This window comes from Chlorocebus sabaeus, chromosome X (genome assembly GCF_047675955.1).
Source record: "Chlorocebus sabaeus isolate Y175 chromosome X, mChlSab1.0.hap1, whole genome shotgun sequence".
NCBI classification, from domain to species: Eukaryota; Metazoa; Chordata; class Mammalia; order Primates; family Cercopithecidae; genus Chlorocebus; species Chlorocebus sabaeus.
The window spans coordinates 22,050,145-22,069,756 of record NC_132933.1 but is presented as its reverse complement, the minus strand read 5'-3'; the positions used below and the strand labels follow the sequence as shown (position 1 = coordinate 22,069,756).

At 41.2% G+C, this 19,612-nt stretch overlaps 1 long non-coding RNA gene and 1 pseudogene across 3 annotated transcripts in view; both read right to left on the bottom strand.

Moving 5' to 3' along the window:
• LOC103232570 (uncharacterized) overlaps positions 1-19,612 on the bottom strand; it is a 113,277-nt gene that overhangs the window by 80,675 nt on the left and 12,990 nt on the right. The window lies entirely within an intron of this gene.
• On the bottom strand, positions 3,976-4,411 carry LOC119620952 (probable hydrolase PNKD; annotated as a pseudogene).

Sequence of the window (19,612 nt, the reverse complement as noted above, 5' to 3'; positions counted from 1 at the left end):
CTCTTGTAAAATAAATATGTATGCTTAATTAGTACATCTTGACAGACTGATCGTATCATTATATAATGTCCATCTTTGTCTCTTGAAATAATTATTGTCTTAAGGTGTATTTTGTCTTGTATCAGGACAGTCAGACCAACTTTATTTTGGTTATTTTTTACAAGAATTTTCTTTTTTCATGCTATTACTATTAACCGTTTGTGAATTGGATCTAAAGCCAACTCTTTTAGACAGCATAGAGTTGGATGTTCTAAAAAATGCATTCTGCCAATCTCTACCTTTAAATTGGAGAGTTTAATCCATTTAAAGTAATTACTGGTAAAGAGGTACTTACTCCTCCTACTTTGCTATATATTTTCTGTATATCTTATAGCTTTTTTCTCAATTCCATAATTCCTACCTTCTTTTGTGATTAATTGATCTTTTCTAGTGTACCACTTTTATTCCTTTCTGTTTCTTTTTCCCTATATACTAATTTTTTATGGCTATCCTGCAGAATACAATTAATATCTTAATTTTAGAGCAATCGATTTTTATTAAACTACAAATTAGTTTATATAGTACATAAAACCTACTCCTTTAAAGCCCTAATCCCTTTTGTGTTATTTTTACAAACTTTATGATTAAACATTGTACAATGTTAATTAATACAGACTTATAATTATTGTTTCATGCATTTGTTTTTAAAATCATATGGGAGGAAAAGAGAATTATAAACCAAAAATATAATTCTTCTGGCTTTTTAATGTATCTATGTAGCTACCCTTTTCTTTGTTCCTTATTTCTTCATATGGTTTCGAGTTACTATCTAGCGTCTTTTCATTTCATACTGAGAGACTCCGTTTTGCATTTCTGTTACGGGAGGTCTACTACTGGTGGAATCTGTAAAGTTTTTTTCTTTCTAGGAATGTCTTAATTTCTCCTTTATTTCTGAAAGTTAGTCTTGGGGGATATGGAATTTTTGACAAGTTTGTTTGCTTTTGCAACTTTAAATATGTTATCCCACTGCCTTTTGGCTTCCATGGTTTCTGAAGAAAAACTGGCTGCTAATCTTATTGAGGAGTCCTTGTATATAATTAAGGCCTTTCTCTTATAACGCTTTCAAGATTCTTGCTTTGTCTTTGTCTTATGACAGCATGGTTATAAGCTTTCTCATTGTAGATTTCTTCATGTTTATCTTACATGGAGTTTGTTGAGCTTCTTGCATGTTTATACTCATGTGTTTCAATTGCTCTAGCTTCACATTCAATGACTTTTTTCTAACTGTTCCAATCTGCTGTTGGAAACTTCCAGTGGTTTTTTTTTTTTTTTTTTTTTCATTTCGGTTTCTGTACTTTTCAGTTCCAAAAGTTCTATTTGTTTTTTAAAATAATAATATCTCTCTCTTTATGGATATTCTCTACTTGGTGAGACATTATTCTCTTGGTTTACTTTAGTTCTTTGTATTTTATTTACGGAAACGCTTTGAGCATATTTAAGAGAGTGGACGTAACTCTTTTCTAGTAAGCCCAATGCCTGGGCTTCCTTCTGCACAGTTTCTATTAATTTCTCTTTTCCCTGTGAATAGGCCACACCTTCTTGTTTTCTTTGCATGTCTTATTTTTTGTTTATCATTAAAAATTAGATGTTTTGATATCATACTGTATCAACTCTGGAAATTAGATTTCTAAACACACTTCCCTCCCCACCCCATGGGTTTAGTTGATAGCATTTGTGTGTTGTTGTTTTTTATTTGCTTTTTTAGTAACTTTTCTTAAATATTTTTGTAAAGTCTGTATTTTTATCATTTGTGGCCACTGGAGTCGGTGTTCTGATAGCTTAGTGGTCACCTAGTACTCCGACAGTTTCCTTAAACACGTGGAGCCTAAGAAAGAAAGAGAAGTATTCTCTAAGTCCTTGAAGGTTGGCTCTGTGTGTTGGGGCACTCTTTCAACTAGCCAGGCTGTAGTCTTCACTTCTAGCTTGCAAGGGGCCTGAAAGCTAGTGAGATATGAGATCTTAAGGTCTTCTCAGGCATTTTCTGAATAATTGTCCAGCCCTGCGCATGTGCATGGCTTTTTATTTCTCTAGTATATACAAGAACTTTTTAAAGTTCTCATTCCCCCAAGTATTTCCTTTCATAGCCTCTTCCTTCCCATGCTTTTCCATCAGTTTACTGTTTAACTGTTGTCCCTTGCCCCAGGCTCCTATAGCCAATACTCGTGTCTTTAAGTTTTTTCAACACATGCCCCTCAGGAAGCTGTTCCAAACCTGGAAACACTCTAAGTGAGGCAAAACAAAAGCACGATTACACCAATCCTTTAGGGAGCCAAAAGACAGGTCCAACTGGAATGCAACAATTCTTTGAAAATAAGTTCTGTATTATACCTATGCACGAGGGTGGGAGCTATACTGAAGGCACTGTGGAGGCTGGGGGATGATAGACAGGCAATTTAAAATGCCGCAGCTCTCTTGCTCTCTCACCACAAAGCAGCCACTTCTTTCTTCACCAAGGCTTCCCTGGGTGTTGCAAGTTTTTGACAAGCTCTAGAGTTCTGTAAAAGTGGATTCTGACACTTCTTTCTAGTTCATGCCTGGCTCGTTGTTGCTTTTGTGGAGGGTTGATGTACCAACGTGTCCTCCTTCATGATCTTCAGTGACATCATTTTTGCCACTTGATTTTTGCACTTCTAGAAATAATCACATTTCTTTACAATGTTCCTTCTACAACAGGCATGTATGAAGTCATAGAGTTATATCACAAGGAATGACACCTCTGACAGGCAAGGACTTTTCAATCCTTTTCACTGTCTGTGTTGAAATAAATGATAAATATTATTTAACAGCTTAGTCATATGTAAAACATATAAATTAGATTGAATTCTACGTCAGTTTTCGTTTATGCTTGGCTAACATATTTGGACTACTTCTTCTCCATCTGTTTTTTCGTATCTACTTCTTTAGACGTTTCATTACTTCTTGGTTTGGCTATGTGGCCCCACTTCTCTTCAATTCCTCCTGGCTGCAGGCAGTGAATCTCTAGATGTTTGAGTGACCTGAGATCCTCAGCAAGCACACTTGCCTCTGCAATACGTCACCTGGAATTGGCCTGTTCTTTGTGTTTTGAAACGGCTGCCACAAGAAACCAATGCCCCATAGCTTCCTTGAGGAGTCCTTGTATATAATAAGGCCTTCACCATAGGATGGTGGTACCACGTGAAAGCCTGCTAACTCTCGCTCCAAGGGGCAGGAACAGAAGACAGACGCCCACAAGAGCTTGCATTCCTGTTTGAGTGGGTCCCTCCAGTCCTGACCACACCAGGAGGAAGTGAGGCCCCACCCCACGACTTCTTGTGCCAGTATCGCCTGGCAGCTGATGGTTCACTCCAAGCCCCTCACTCTCCAGGTTTTATACCAAGATACCACCAATGTCCAGGTCTCTGTTAAGGCCTTAGAGAAGAAGGCAAGGAGGCTCAGCATGGAGCCCCAGCCTCTTCCGCCTACCCACAGACCAGCTCTTCTCCAACAGCTGGGTCTCAGGGAAAGAACGCTGTAATGGCCTATTCTGTCTTTAAATGATTTCCTCACGGGGGCAGTAGTGCTGCATATTTTCAAGAAAGCCTGCCTTGGGGCACTCTTCTCCCGCCCTTCCTGTGTGAAAAAACGCCACTGAGAGACAAAGGCGCCACCAAACATGGCTGCCTTGCATTTTGCCCAGTTTGGGGCGACCTGCTCATACTGCTGGAATTTTGCTTTTGTTTCCATCTGAAATCAAATCAAGGCCTAAACCACCTACTTTTTTACTGAATTTTTTTCCCACTAAACACTCAATAACTTTCTTTGCCTTTGGTTGGCTCCTGGGTGTGGGGCGGGGTAGGGGTTGGCAGCAGCCTGGGATTCATGCGCCCTCTGGTGGACCTCAGAGACGAGAACTGGAATCCCGGCCAAACCTGAGGACTTCACAGTCAACACAGTTTAGGAGGGTTGCATCGTTCCTCAGGTCTGCACCCCAGACTCAACATGAGGGGACGGGGCACGTTGGGAGGATGCCCTGAACCTCTGGCTCTCATACTCTCCCGTGTTGGACACCCGCATGTTCTGCCGAGCCTTCATCTGCTTCACACGGTCCTTGTCCACTTCCCGCTTGGTGAGGATGAAGAGAAGGCTACCACAAGGGAAGCCGATGGCGCAGGCCAGTCCCTGGCTTTCATGGGGTTCTTGCTCCTCTTTCTGGGAATGTATTCCAGCTCGGGGGATAGGGGTTCAGGTTCCTCCCTGCCCTCTGGGGAGCTGTGGGTTTGCAGTGCCTGGGTCCTGTTATGGGAGGCCGTGTTAGCTGTGGTTCCTGCGAGAATCCCCCGGAGGACACAGGCATTTCTCACCCCCCATATCCCCGGCCCTTCAGCACCATAGCAGCTACCACCGCCGCCATGTTCAGATCCCACCTTAAAGCACCCACTTTTATCAGGCAATATTATCTTTAAAGCACGCAATTTCCACTTAACCTAGTCTTTGCAGTTCTTCTCTTAACTCGGTTTTACATCTCAAGCATTTTCTCTACATTACCAAATTGTTTATGTCTAGGGGCAAGTCTCAAGGAGCTAGGCCTAGGAGGAAGAAAACAATTCTGAAAATTAAGGGCAGGATTGGGGCATTTCTAGGCCGCAGGCCACATGTTCCTTGACTTGGCTTGCTGTTGTTAAAGAGAAAATTATTCTGGCACTTGTAAAAGTGATAAAGAAGACTTTATTCAAGACTATTGCAATAGGGACATTACAACAGGTGAGAAATAGATCAGTCTCCATTCTGAGCATAGTAAAGACAGCCGGGGATTTACAGTCAAGGAGCAGAATGAGGGGTGTCAGTGCATGGAACATCATAGAGAGGAGACATCAAGGGTAGGGGAATTCTTGCTAAACTGAGTTAAGATTCGTATTAAAATTGGATTAGGCAAGCCAAAGACAGTACTCAAGAATGAGCTCAGTCAAAAAGAGGGCTCAGAGGAGCCTATCTACAATTTGGTCAAGGAGATAGCCTTTGTCAGTATTCATGCCCTCAAGGAGTCTTTCTCCATTTACGGGGTTAGACTCTGTAAAATGAGAGGCACCTGTTTTCTTGGAGCCCTAAGAGGAAGGCTTAGATACCGCTCATCACTTCATGCCATAAATGCGGACTTTGAGTGGTATACATATATAAATACGTATAAACCCCTATCAGAAGTTGCTAAAAGGTTGTCTCATGATTTCATCTTTTAACATGGAAACACAAGCACTTTCTAATATCATTAATTTTGTACCTTATATTTTAAAATTTTTATTTCACTTTATTTTTTGTTTGTTTTCATTGTATTCTCGTTTGAAATTAGTTACTTAGTTTCTTCAAAAAGTTAAGGAAAATATTCATTGAAATAAATTACAAATATTACTGAACAGCTTAGTCATATTTCAACTTGTTAAATACATTTAGGCTTAATTCAGTTTTTGTTTATGGTTGGCTATAATATTTGGACCATTTCTCCTCCATATCTCTCCACTGGAAACAAAATATATAGGATGAAATACAAAATTCTCCTTAAAAGTGTCAAAGAATTCACAAAAGAGAAACTCTCAGATTAAAGCTCTATAGACAGACAGAATTAAGGGGAACACCAGATTACCCAGTCTTTTTGGCCTTTCAGGTATTTGCTTAGCTGGGTAGTATTGGCTTTCATTTTCAGGCACCTCACAGGTGGCAAAGAGCAGAAGATAGAAAAAGCCTGAAGGGAAGTATAACTATTAAATAATAAAACACACTTAGGGATTTTCCTTTAACACAAACATCTATCCCACATGGTTACAGGTTGGTTCTATGAATTTTTTTTTTTTTTTTAAGATGGAGTTTCATTCTTCGTGCCCAGGCTGGAGTGCAATGGTGCGAACCCGGCTCACTGCAACCTCCACCTCCTGGGTTCAAGTATTCTCCTGCCTCAGCCTCCGAAGTAGCTGGGATTACAGGTGCATGCCACCATGCCTGGCTAATTTTTGCATTTTTAGTAGAGATGGAGTTTCGCCATGTTGGCCAGGCTGGTCTCGAACTCCTGACCTCAGCTGATCCGCCCGCCTCGGCCTCCTAAAGTGCTGGGATTACAGGCAGGAGCCACCATGCCCGTCCGGTTTTATGAAGTTTTAAGCAAAAGATGATTCCAATCTTATTCAAAATATTTTAAAGGGGAACTAGAGATGAATTACTCCCCAACATATTCTGAGCAACTTTTATAACCTTGATACCTAAATCAAACATAGATTGTGACTGAAGAGAAAAATACAAACCCACTTCGATTATGAGTGGAGACTTAAAAATTGAAAGATATAAGCATGTTTAATCCATATTTCTATAAAAGACAATAAACTATGATCAACTTGGATTTATCTCCTGACTGAAAGGGAGTTAAAACATTGCAAAAGGACGAAATGTCATACACCACTTTTCCAAATAACGGAGAAAAGTATATGGTCATCTCAATTGATGCAGAAAAATAAAAATATTTGGTAAATTCAACAACACTTACAACACAAACTTTTAGGAAGCCATGAATATAAAGGAATTCCATAATCTGGTTATTGTATCATTTAATCATTGCTCTGTGAAACACTATTTTTTAACTCAGTGGCTTAAAAAACAAGCACTTATCATAGCTCAAAAAGTTACAAGAAAGACCAGGTGCTGTGGCTCACGCCTGTAATCCCAGCACTTTGGGAGGCTGAGGTAGGCGGATCACCTGAGATCAGGAGTTCGAGACCAGCCTGGCCAATGTGGTGAAACCCCGTCTCTACTAAAATTACAAAAATTAGCCAGGCATGGTGGCATGCCCCCGTAGTCCCAGCTACTCGGGAGGCTGAGGCAGGAGAATTGCTTGAAACCGGGAGGCAGAGATTGCAGTGAGCCAAGATCATGCTACTGCACTCCAGCCTGGGTGACAGAATGAGACTCTGTCTCAAAAAAAGAAAAAAAAAAATCTACAAATATACTGTGTTGTTATCATGGTCTTGCCTGGATTCTCAAGCATCTGGCATCATCACTAGGTCAGGTTGGCAGCTTTGCTAATGCTATCTCTTACATGTTTGGGGGTAAATTCACCATAGAGACTGCTGGTCTTTCCTCCCCATCCTGCAACAGGCCAGCCTGAGCATATTCATACACTGGCAGCAGGTTCGCAAGGGAAAATGGAAGCGCACAAGTCTTGTGAAACTCAGAGCTGACACACCATGACTTCAGAATTTTATTAACTAAATCCAGTCACAAAGACAGCCCAGATTTAGAGTCCACCTTTTTCCTGGAAAAGAAACTGAAAATTCACATTTACCCTAGGAGGACAATTTAGGACATTTTCACATTCAATCTAGTAGAGATAGCTACAAAAACCTACATCTAACATAATGCTTAATGGGAAAACAGCTAAAGACTTCCTTTCACAGCCATGAATAATAAAAGGCTACTCAATTAGAGCAATTCTACCAAATAGAGTACTGAACACAATGAAAAAAGAAAAATGAAATGAAAACAGGATTAGAAAAAAAGAAAAGTAAAATGTCATATATATTATATAATTCTATACAGGTATAAAATAAGAGAATACATCAAACTGGGCATAAGATCAATATATAAAAGTAAACTGTATTTCTATATAGCAAAGGACATTAGAAAACATAAATTTAAAGAAGACACCATGTGCAACAGCACCAGTCACTATAAATTAACTAGGGATAGGCTGGGCTCGGTGGCTCACGCCTGTAATCCCAGCACTTTGAGAGGCCGAGGAGGGTGGATCACCTGAGGTCAGGAGTTCAAGACCAGCCTGCTCAACATGGTGAAACCCCATCTCTACTAAAAATTCAAAAAAATTGGCCAGGTGTGGTGGCAGGCATCTGTTATCCCAGTTACTTGGGAGGCTGAGGCAGGAAAATCACTTGAATCCGGGAGGTGGAGATCATGCCATTGCGCTGGGGCAACAAGAATGAAACTCCATCTCGAAAAAACAAACCAAAGTGAATTAACTAGGAATAAAAGATGTGTAAGACTTTTCATTTGAAAATGTAAAATTGCTAAGTGGGCCAGGCGTGGTGGCTCATTCCTGTAATCCCAGCACTTTGGGAGGCCTAGGCGGGCGGATCACCTGAGGTAGGGAGTTCGAGACCAGCCTGACCAACATGGAGAAATCACATCTCTACTAAAAATACAAAATTAGCTGGGCCTGGTGGCGTACACCTGTAATCTCAGCTACTCGGGAGGGTGAGGCAGGAGAATCGCTTGAACCTGGGAGGTGGAAGGTGCGGTGAGTCGAGATCATGGCATTGCACTCCAGCCTGGGCAACAAGAGCGAAACTCTGTCGCAAAAAAAGAAAAAAAAAAAAAAAAAAATTACTAAGTAATGGTAAAGAAGATTGAGATAAATGCAGACACCATGATCAAACATAGGAAAATGCAGTATCATAAAGGTATCAGTTCTACTACAATTGGTTTATTGGTTCAATGCTACTCAATTTATCATTGCAAAATGTCCTTGTTGTAGTGCTTTTTTTTTTTTTTTTGAGACAGTCTCGCTCTGTCACCCAGGCTGGAGTGCAGTGGCGCAATCTCAGCTCACTGCAAGCTCTGCCTCCTGGGTTCACGCCATTCTCAGCCTCAGCCTCCCGAGTAGCTGGGACTACAGGTGCCCGCCACCACGCCTGGCTAATTTTTTGTATTTTTAGTAGAGACGGGGTTCCACCGTGTTAGCCAGGATGGTCTCCATCTCCTGACCTCGTGATCCACCCGTCTTGGCCTCTCAACGTGCTGGGATTAAGGCGTGAGCCACCTCGCCCGGCTTTTACGTTTTAGTGCTTTTAACTTCAAAGCGCATTTGTCTGATATTAATATTGGTACTGCTACTTTCGTTTTGTGTGATACTTGTTTGCCCCAACCTTAATTTTCAAAACTTCCTATAATTCTTGGCTTTAAGTGACTTAATTTTTAAAAGTACTGCATAGGGTTCTTTTTGTTGCTGTTTTGTGTTTTGTATTTTAGCCCGATATAATGACTTCTGTCTTTTGAGGAGATAATTGTGTCCACTCACATTTACTCTAATGAAGAAAACATTTAACTTTATTCCTGCCTTCCTACCTTATGTTTATTATTTCTTTTTCCAGTTCTTGTTTTTGATGTTTAAGTTGCTGATTATATCTTTTTACCAATTGTTAATTTCCATTCATAGTTACCTTCATTTCTCCATGTCTACAAACAGCCACATATTTTTCTAATGTTGTCCGAAACAAAGTCCCTCAAAGCACACTATTTCTTAGGTCAAGGTACTTGATTTCTTCCTCAAAACTAACCCAAGATGTTGTGTCCATTAACATATGTATTCCAATTCATCCTTTTATATTTTTCCTACTTAAAAGATTTGTTAAAATTCTTTAATATTTTATTGTGTACTCTTAGTGTTATTTCCTTTGCAGTATAGTCCCTCAATTATGACGATTTAGAGTGCTTATGTTCTTCATTTATAGAGTACAAGGTCTTTATTCCTGCTTCTCCTTCTTCATCCACTTCAGTTCTCTTTTCTGGAATATTCGCTTGGCTAGATTTTTTTTTTCTTTTTCTTGAGGCGGAGTGTTGTTCTGTCGCCCAGGCTGGAGTGCAATGGCGAGATCTCGGCTCACTGCCACCTCTGCCTCCAAGGTTCAAGCGATTCTCCTGCCTCAGCCTCCCAAGTAGCTGGGATTACAGGCGCCCGCCACCACGCCCGGCTAATTTTTTGTATTTTTAGTAGAGACAGGGTTTCACTGTATTAGCCAGGATGATCTTGATCTCCTGACCTCGAGATCTGCCCGCCTCATCCTCCCAAAGTGCTGGGATTACAGGCGTGAACCACCATGCCCAGCAAGGTGACTTTTTAAGAATTCTAGTATTTTACCAACATATGCTTAGTGCATATCTTTATTCCATTCTGTACCATAGTGAGACTCTACAGTCTGGGCCTTCTTCAATTGTGGGAAGTTTTCTTCTACTTGTTACCTTAAATTTTGCCTTGTTTATTCTGTTTTTTCCCAATTGTAACATCTTTTAGTAATACGTTAAAACCTTAGATTTTTAAGGGTATTAACTTTTCCTTATTTTTCCCATTGCTTTATTTTTTCCTTTGTTTTGAGATATTTTATGCAGTTGATCGTTCTAGCCTCTCATTCAATGTCAATTGACCTCCCTTTCAAAACTTTTCCTAATGGTTTAGCATTTTCCTAAATAAACGCTTTTGGGAGGCATCTGAATTTTAACAATTTCATATTTGTTTTTTTAATTCAAGTTGTCATTTTTCCATCTAGCTACTGTATTTGCTGAGTCAAAGGTTGGCTTGTTCAGAGGCTGTTAGGGGGCCATCTAAGGTTGCTTATGCCGCTTAAGTGGGCTACAATTTATTTATTTATTTATTTATTTTTTGAGACGGAGTCTCACTCTGTCCCCCAGGCTGGAATGCAGTGGCCAGATCTCAGCTCACTGCAAGCTCCGCCTCCCGGGTTTACCCCATTCTCCTGCCTCAGCCTCCCAAGTAGCTGGGACTACAGGCACCTGGCACCTCGCCCAGCTATTTTTTTGTATTTTTTAGTAGAGACGGGGTTTCACCGTGTTAGCCAGGATGGTCTCAATCTCCTGACCTCGTGATCCACCCGTCTTGGCCTCCCAAAGTGCTGGGATTACAGGCTTGAGCCACCGCACCCGGCCTACAATTTATTTTGTTGGAGTTACTAAGTAAAAAGTAGCTGAAATTCCACAAGTGGTAGAGAATAAAGTGTTCTTTACTCCTGTAAGCTACTGGAATACCACCATCAAGGACAATAGCTAACAAATATCGAATACTTAACCACGTTATTAGGGAATATTCTAAGGATCTGAATACTGAATACAAATTTATATATTTATTCTTCACGACATCCTTCTAATGTAAGTAGTATGATTCTAGCCACTTAATTAAAGAGGACAGATAGCAAAGAAAGTTTTATTATTATTATTATTTTTGAAATGCAGTCTCGCTCTGTTGCCTAGGCTGGAGTGCAATGGTGTGGTCTCTGCTCACTGCAACCTCTGCCTCCTGGGTTCAAGCAATTCTCCTTCCTTAGCCTCCTGAGTAGCTGAGATTACAGGCACCTGCCACCATGCCCAGCTAATTTTCTTTTGTGTTTTTAGTAGAGACGGGGTTTCACCATGTTGGCCAGGCTGGTCTCGAACTCCTGACCTTGTGACCGCCTGCCTCAGCCTCCCAAAGTGCTGGGATTACAGGCGTGAGCCGCCGTACCCGACCGCAAGGAAAGTTTAAATACTTTAGGCAAAGTCACAGAAGAACAGTTAGAAACAAATTTTATAATCGGATTAGTCAGGCTTCGGAATTCACATTCTTAAGATCTAGGTTAGGCAAACTGTCAGCTCACTTCTGAGGCACTTTGAGGAAGCCTCCCAATTTTTATTGGTTTTCTTGCATTCTGCAAGTCTCAGGTCCAGGGAGGACTCAGGTAACAAATTCAGTTCTATCTTGTGTTCTTTCTTGGCATAGGGGAACAACTGGCAAAAATAAGTCTGACTCAGTTGACCTTCCAGTTATTATTAGTCCACCTGTTTCTCAGGTCAAGCCCCTCCCACAGTCTGTTCCTTTTCATTGCAAGCTTTAAAATTTTTGGCCGGGAGCGGTGGCTCCCACCTGTAATCCCAGCACTTTGGGAGGCCGAGGCAGGAGGATCACGAGGTCAAGAGATCAAGATCATCCTGGCTAACATGGTGAAACCCCTTCTCTACTAAAACAAATACAAAAATTAGCTGGGCTTGGGGTCGCGCGCTTAAAGTCCCAGCTACTCAGGAGGCTGAGGCAGAAGAATTGCTTGAACCCAGGAGACGGAGGTTGCAGTGAGCCAAGATAGTGCCCCTGCACTCCAGCCTGCCGAGCAGCCCAAGGGAGAAATTCCCATAAAGGCCCCACTTATCCTCAGCTACCTACAGGCCCAAGGACTCCCTTGGCTCAGAAGAAAAAGATAAATTAGAGTTGGGAATGTAGAAATACACAGTCACATTCAGGTTCCAATGTTATAATTTTAAAAAACGCTGACATTGTTTAACTATATTTATGGGTATATGGGTATTCGTTATGGCTGTTTGCCAAATATTTCCATTACTCCTCCAGGATACTGTTAAGATAGTGGTATTTGGCTAAAGGATGGAGTCAAACCCATAGATCTGATTAAATAAATACCTAACCTACCCCTGCAATCCTGCCAGAACCCTTTATAGGAGAATGTAACCAGGACCTGTAGAGCAAGACAGCCAGATTACATAGTCCATACAGATTAGCCATTTGAAACACAGAGAAGTAGAGAAAAATGAAGAGTGGATTAAAGAGGAGAAAATAGAAATATCAGGGAAAAACATCCAATATACACTATTATGCAATTTGTGTTTAAAGAAAAAATACATACAGATTATAGTAATATGATAGGTCATTTTGTGTTCACTTATCTGAATTCCATATTTTCTAAATATTCTGTATTGAAAGAGTCTATTTCTCTTAATTTAAAATATTTCTATTTCTTATAAATAAATAGCTATTTTCATATTTTTAAATCGTACTTTTGGATAACTAAAGTCCAACTGTCAAAATGCTCATAATATAGCCAAGAGAAAAAGTATAAAAGAAAAAATATGCAGGACAATGCCCAATTTTTGCAAGCGTGTATATGTATATACAAATTAAAATTTATTGGCCAGGCGCACTGGCTCACACCTGTAATCCCAGCACTTTGGGAGGCCAAGGCGGGCCAATCACCTGAGGTCAGGAGTTTGAGACCAGCCTGGCCAGCATGGCGAAACCCCGTCTCTACTAAAAATATAAAAATTAGCTGGTCGTGGTGGTGCACGCCTGTAATCCCAGCTACTCGGGAGGCTGAGGCAGGAGAATCGCTTGAATCCAGGAAGCAGAGGTTGCAGTGAGCTGAGATTGTGTCACTGCTCTCTAGCCTGGGTGACAGAGCAAGGCTCTGTTTCAAAAAAAGAAAAAAAAAATGTATTTAGGTAAATAAAGCATAAAGATGTGATCACTGTTTGTCTGAAGACTGTGGAATTATAAACAGGGTGAACATTCCTTTCAGTTTGCCTTAGGAAGTCACAGTTCACACAGTTGTCCAACTTGGACAATAAATTATATAATTATCTAAGAAGGATGCACAATGTATATTCTCTACCTAAGTGCCCAATTAATTATTTAAAATGTGTTGTTTCTTTATTCATTCAAAGCATCATCTATGTGCAAATTAAAACATAAATACATATGAGGCATAAAAATGTAAAAGTGTAAGAAAAGGTCATATGATAAAATTGATAATGTTGTTTTAACATATTAGTTCAAAACCTATGGAAGAGCTTAACTCTAATGTCCTTAAATTATAACAGCTAAATATTAGTATTTATTTTGAACATTAAGTTTGAGCAACTGAAATATTTATTAGTGAGTTCTCCATCTGGAAAGACATTTAAAAAGAAGGATGCCATTTTGGTTACTTTCTAAACTATGTGAGCCAGAAAATGGAGTACACCATAAGAGCTTGGGAAATGAGCCAGGTCAAAGACCACAACGTCTGATGGAGACAGATGGCCTCGTCCAAGCTTTGGAGTTCCAGCAATTTCTTTTCCTCATGCACGGACTCCTTGGGACTTGAACCTTGTATCAGAAAACTTGAAAATAGGGAAAATCGTACATATCTAATGGTGACTGATGAGATCTGTGAAGCTGTGGTAGAGGAAACTGAATTACTGAAAAGAAAAGATGCCTGATGAGAGTGTGTGGTTTTAGGCTTCAGTTTGATTGTATATAGAAACCAAAAGCAAAAGTGCAGCAATGTGAGCAAGTTTCTTCAAACTGGGTAAGACACAAGGCAACCATATTTCCTGGTAGCTTTGCCTTTTAGTGGTGATTTTTTTCAGATGGAATGGGCGGGAGAAGAGGGCCTGGGGGCAGGGTTAGTTGGCTTTCCTGAGCTCATACTGCCATCGCGAGGAAGTAGTTTGACAAAAGGAAAAGCTTTGGGTTTGAACTTCCCTCCCATCTAGCAGTTAAGAAAGATTTAGCAAATTCAAAGATTCAATAGGGCCTGACCCCAAGATGGGCCTTCTCAACTTCAACTCTTAGGCTTTCCAGGAGCTCAGTCTGGACAAAGGCAAAATCTCAATGAAGAAGCTGCTGAGTAAGGTGCCAGGACTGATGCAGGGTTTGGTTTCTTCTCACTGTGGGCAGGACTATAGAAAAATTAGTCTACACACAGCTTCTGGGCATTGATCTTCTGGCCCTGCCCCTTAGACCATGAGATAGTTGGGCTGGCACAAGATATCCCTGTACTCTGGAGTATGGGCCCCAATGTCAGCAACGTTAGAATGTGGGGAGGGGAAAATGAATCTCATTTGAGGTGGCATCTAACAGCCGCTGGAGGTCTCAGGGACACCAAAAGTCTGGTGCCTCTGTTGCCTAGAGCAAAAGGGATCTGAGGAAAAGGAGCATGTGTCACTGTGCCAAGTCAATAAATTCCAGAACATCAATAGGAGTGCAGATATACACAACCAGAAGGCCTGGAAGTGTTCTCTGTGCCCAGGAGGTAACAGCTATAGTGGCTTTGCAGCATTTTGTCTAGGGTCCAGTGTGAAGGCATACCCACGTGGAGGGATCCGCTCTCATTTCAGTTCTCTTAATGGGACAGAAATGGGTTCTTTAGCTTTCTTCTAACAAAGATGAGGCCTTTAAGGCTCAGGATCTAACTGTTCATTAAGATTAGCAAGTATTGTTCTCTGTGCCTGTTCCTTAGCCTTTTTCTGATGAAGATTCCTTGTAGGCCTGACAAGATATCCTTCTTCAGAGAGCTGAGTACATCAGGAGCCCCAGAAAACTTGCCTCTTTAGTGCCACACTTTCATACCAGAGACGATCTCTGTACATGATCCTTTTGAGAAAATGCTGAGCAGTCCATGAAAACAAGCATGAGTATTTTGATCTTCTTTCTTCTGCTCTCTTCTAAATCTATTCCATTTGAATATTTGCGTGAGTACATGTATATGTGAACACTCATGGGTTTGTTGGTATGACTTTAGGCTTCCACATAGTTTGCAAATCTCCTTGGGTTTTGAAATTTTTCCTTTTATCATACTTTTCCTTTTTATTATAAGGCCACCTCATGGGTCACTAAATATCCTTCGGATTATTGGATTTTGTGTTACTTACAAATTTGCCCAAAGATTTTTGTTTTCTTCACTATAAAAAGTGGTCTTTTTATTTCCATATGTAAACAGAGCAATGTATAATTTTCAGAGAAACTGATTCTTACACTGAAGGCTATTTTAAAACCTGAAGGGTATACCTTTCTTTCTTTCTTTCTTTCTTTTTTTAGACAGTCTCACTCTATCACCCAGGCCACAGTGCAGTGGCGCGATCTCGGCTCACTGCAAGCTCCGCCTCCCGGGTTCACGCGATTCTTCCCCCTCAGCCTCCCGAGTAGCTGGGATACAGGTGCCTGCCACCACACCCAGCTAATTTTTTGTATTTTCAGTAGAGACGGAGTTTCACCATGTTAGTCAGGATGGTCTCGATCTCCTGACCTCGTGATCCACCCGCCTCGGCCTCCCAAAGTGCTGGGATTACAGGCGTGAGCCACCGCCCCAGCCTACCTTTGTTTCTTGATTTCGAATGTAAACCTTGCTTGTTACTATTTCAAACATGGAGACATGTATAACGTTAATACTTGAGGGCATGGCCTTAAAATAATTACTCCAGGAAGGTAGACACAATGAGTATGTTCGTTAGAAGGCTCTGCAAATTCATTCTTTAGAATTCATATATATGCACTCAACTTAGGTCAGTAGTCACACATGGAATAAGCAGAGAGAGATAGACTTTATTGTTTTTCTTTCTTTTTTTTTCTTTTTGAGACGGAGTCTTGCTCGGTCGCCCAGGCTGGAGTGCAGTGGCACTATCTTGGCTCACTGCAAGCTCCGCCTCCCTGGTTCACGCCATTCTTCTGCCTCAGCCGCCTGAGTAGCTGGGACTACAGGCGCCCACCACCACGCCCAGTTATTTTTTTGTATTTTTAGTAGAGACGGGGTTTCACCATGTTAGCCAGGATGGTCTCTATCTCCTGACCTCATGATCCACCCGCCCCGGCCTTTCAAAGTGCTGGGATTACAGGTGTGAGCCACCACATCTGGCCTGTTTTCTTATATTAGTAAACTAGGATGGTTTGATCCCAAAGAGTCAATAATTTGCTTTAACCCCTAATCAAAGAGGTGGAATATCTTTACTCATGTGGACACTGAGCATGGAATTCATTCTTTTCCAAGAACTTAAGAGGACCACCTGGTACAGCTGAAACATGTGGAGTCGATCTACTAGAGAATAGACCCTTTGCTCCTCCCCACTGTCTGACGTTGCAAAGGAAAGCTGAATGAACCTACTCATCTCTATACTCCTGTCTCCTATGGGAATGTGACCTTGACTCTGGAGAAAGAGTGTGCTCATGTGAAAGGTTAAGTGATGCACACATATTGCCCACCAAATTGTAAAACCAATTGACAATGCTTCCCACCTCATGGGAACTTGTCCGATTCTACAAATGTTCACACAAAGTAGGTGTTTTCAGTGGTTTCATGTTCAGTAGCTTGCTCAGGGATATTTTGAAGAGGTGAGGAATGTTTGAGACTTTGTCAAATTGTAATTTACTTGAGTATTGGTGAATTTGAGAACCTCTGCTGTTGTGGGAAGTCAGGGATCCCAAACAGAGGGACCGGCTGAAGTCATGTCGGAAGAACACAAATTGTGAAGATTTCATGGACATTTATTAGTTCCCCAAATTAATACTTTTATAATTTCTTACACCTGTCTTTACTGCAATCTCTGAACATAAATTGTTAAGATTTCATGGACATTTATCACTTCCCCAGTCAATACTCTTGTGATTTCCTATGCCTGTCTTTAATCTCTTAATACCATCATCTTCATAAGCTGAGGATGAATGTTGCCTCAGGACCCTGTGATGATTGTGTTAACTGCACAAATTGTTTAAACAATATGAAATCTGGGCACCTTGAAAAAAGAACAGGATAACAGCGATGTTCAGGGAACAAGGGAGATAACCATTAGGTCTGGCTGCCTAAGAGCGAGGTGGAACAGAGCCTAAGAGTCAGGTGGAACATATTTCTCTTCTTTCAAAAGCAAATAGGAGAAATATCACTGAATTCTTTTTCTCAGCAAGGAACATCTCTAAGAAAGAGAATGCGTTCCCAAGGGGAGGTCTCTAAAATGGCCGCTTTGGGAACGTCTGTCTTTTATGGTTGTAGATAAGGGATGAAATAAGCCCCGTTCTCCTGTAGCACTCCCAGGCTTATTAGGATGAGGAAATTCCCGCCTAATAAGTTTTGGTCAGACTGGTTGTCTGCGCTCAAACCGTGTCTCCTGATAAGATGTTATCATGACAATGCATGCCAGAAACTTCATTAGCAATTTTAATTTCGCTCCATCCTGTGATCTCGCCCTGCCTCCATTTGCTTTGCGATATTTTATTCCCTTGTGAAGCATGTGATCTCTGTGACCCACACCCTATTCGTACACTCCCTCCCCTTTTGAAAATCACTAATAAAAGCTTGCTGGTTTTGCGGCTTGGTGGGCATCATGGAACCTACTGACATGTGATATCTCCCCCGGACACCCAGCTTTAAAATTTCTCTCTTTTATACCCTTTCCCTTTATTTCTCAGACCGGCCAACACTTAGGGAAATAGAAAAGAAGCTACGTGAAATATCGGGGGCTGGTTTCTTGTTCCGTGGTCTTTTTCTTCTGGGAAGTTTGTGCCTGGTTCCTTTTCTCTTTCCTTGCTGAATTGTTTCTCTTTAACTTTTCATCTTGGAATAGCTAATGATCTGTAATGGATGCCAATGGTTGAAAGGCAGTAAACACGGACAAATAATTGCTTGTGGTTTCCTGTTTTTGCTGTTATTTTTATTATGCCTGAAACAATGAAATTGTTTCCATCTGCAATCAGTCCTGTTAGCCTGTATTAAGTATAGCCAGGTGAGGTGAATACAACATTCTTGAGCCTGAGGAATTCCTGAGCTGAGGCCACTGTTAGTGTCATCCGCAATTCTGTCTCCTCACATTTGTCTACCCTACTTCAAACATAGGACCTAGTCAAAAAGCAGCTCCAAGGCAGGCATGCTAGCCCATCTAGTTCAGGTCTTCTCTTTCAGTCTGTTTTAACTGAGATAATGTCAGAAGATCAGCAATGAACTTTCACCTTCACAAGACATCTGGGATCATTGAGGGATGCTTTGCCACATGTCTCCAAGACACTCCTGAGAGTTATTCACCCTTCTTGTCAATTATCTATTGCCTCTCAACTTTGAATGCATTCTTCAATATATGCTCTACAATAAATAGTGAGAATTTCCCCCCTGCACTCTGAGCTCCCACACTACTGCCAAATGGGGCTCATATCCCAGGCCCCAGTGTGCTAGAGGACTGTGTCCCAGACTGTCTGCCTCTACAACAAGGAGCAGGAGCAGGAGCAGGAGGCAAATGATCAGAAGCCCTACACTTAGCAGTTAACTGCTTCTTCTAGTTCTTCCTGTACTGGGAGGACACAAAAGCTCCACCTCCAGGACTTCCTGTGCATGAATTTCCTGCCTGCCCCTTGGTCAGTTCTGGCCGCTTCTACAACTGTATCATGCCTTTGTCCACAGATCCTAGAAGGCCTGAGAGATGAAGGCAAGGACATCACGCTTGAGGCCAGAAGCCTTTCCAACTTCCCCACAGGTCCAACCTTCCTCGACATACTAGTTTTTTGGGAGGAATTGTTCATGACTTGGATTTTCATCAACTGATTTCCTCACGATGGCAGTAGTGCTCCAGAAATGTCAACTGTCCCCAGGGCCTCTTCTCCCGCCCATCCAGTGTGAAAAAACGCCAACAAAAGACAAAGGCACAAGGAAACAAAACTGTTTCAATTCTTGCCCAGTTTGAGGAAACTTGTTCACGTCACTGTGCTTTTGCTTTCTATTTCCATCTTAAATCAAAACGAGTCCTTAACCATCCAGCCCTGGTGAGGCATCTTCCCTTTTCCGGCATTAAATTTCCACCAGATCTTTGGCTTCACAGTTCAGCTCTTCTTCACTGAACATTAGTTCTTCAGCATTTTCTCAATTTATTAAGTTGAATTCTTAAAGTTGAACAAGACTCAGGATTCCAGAATGAAATGGGAGAAGAAAACGCCGTAAGTTCCAGGCTTGGAGAACGTCATCTCTAGTCATCTGGTATTATGGTCCTTGACATAGTTTTCTAGGTTACCAGGGAATCTCCCTCCATTTTGTAGGAGACACTAATCTTTCTGTTTGGTGGAAGGCTGTTATTTGGCCAAATTCCTGAGATTATTTTCTTATGGCCTATATAGCTCTCATTGGTTTGACATGTCATATATGACATACCAAATGTACCTTTACATTTATTTATTTATTTATTTATTTATTTATTTATTTTTGAGACAGAGTCTCTCACTTTATCTCCTAGGCTGCAGTGCAGTGGCACAATCTCGGCTCACTGCAGCCTCCACTTC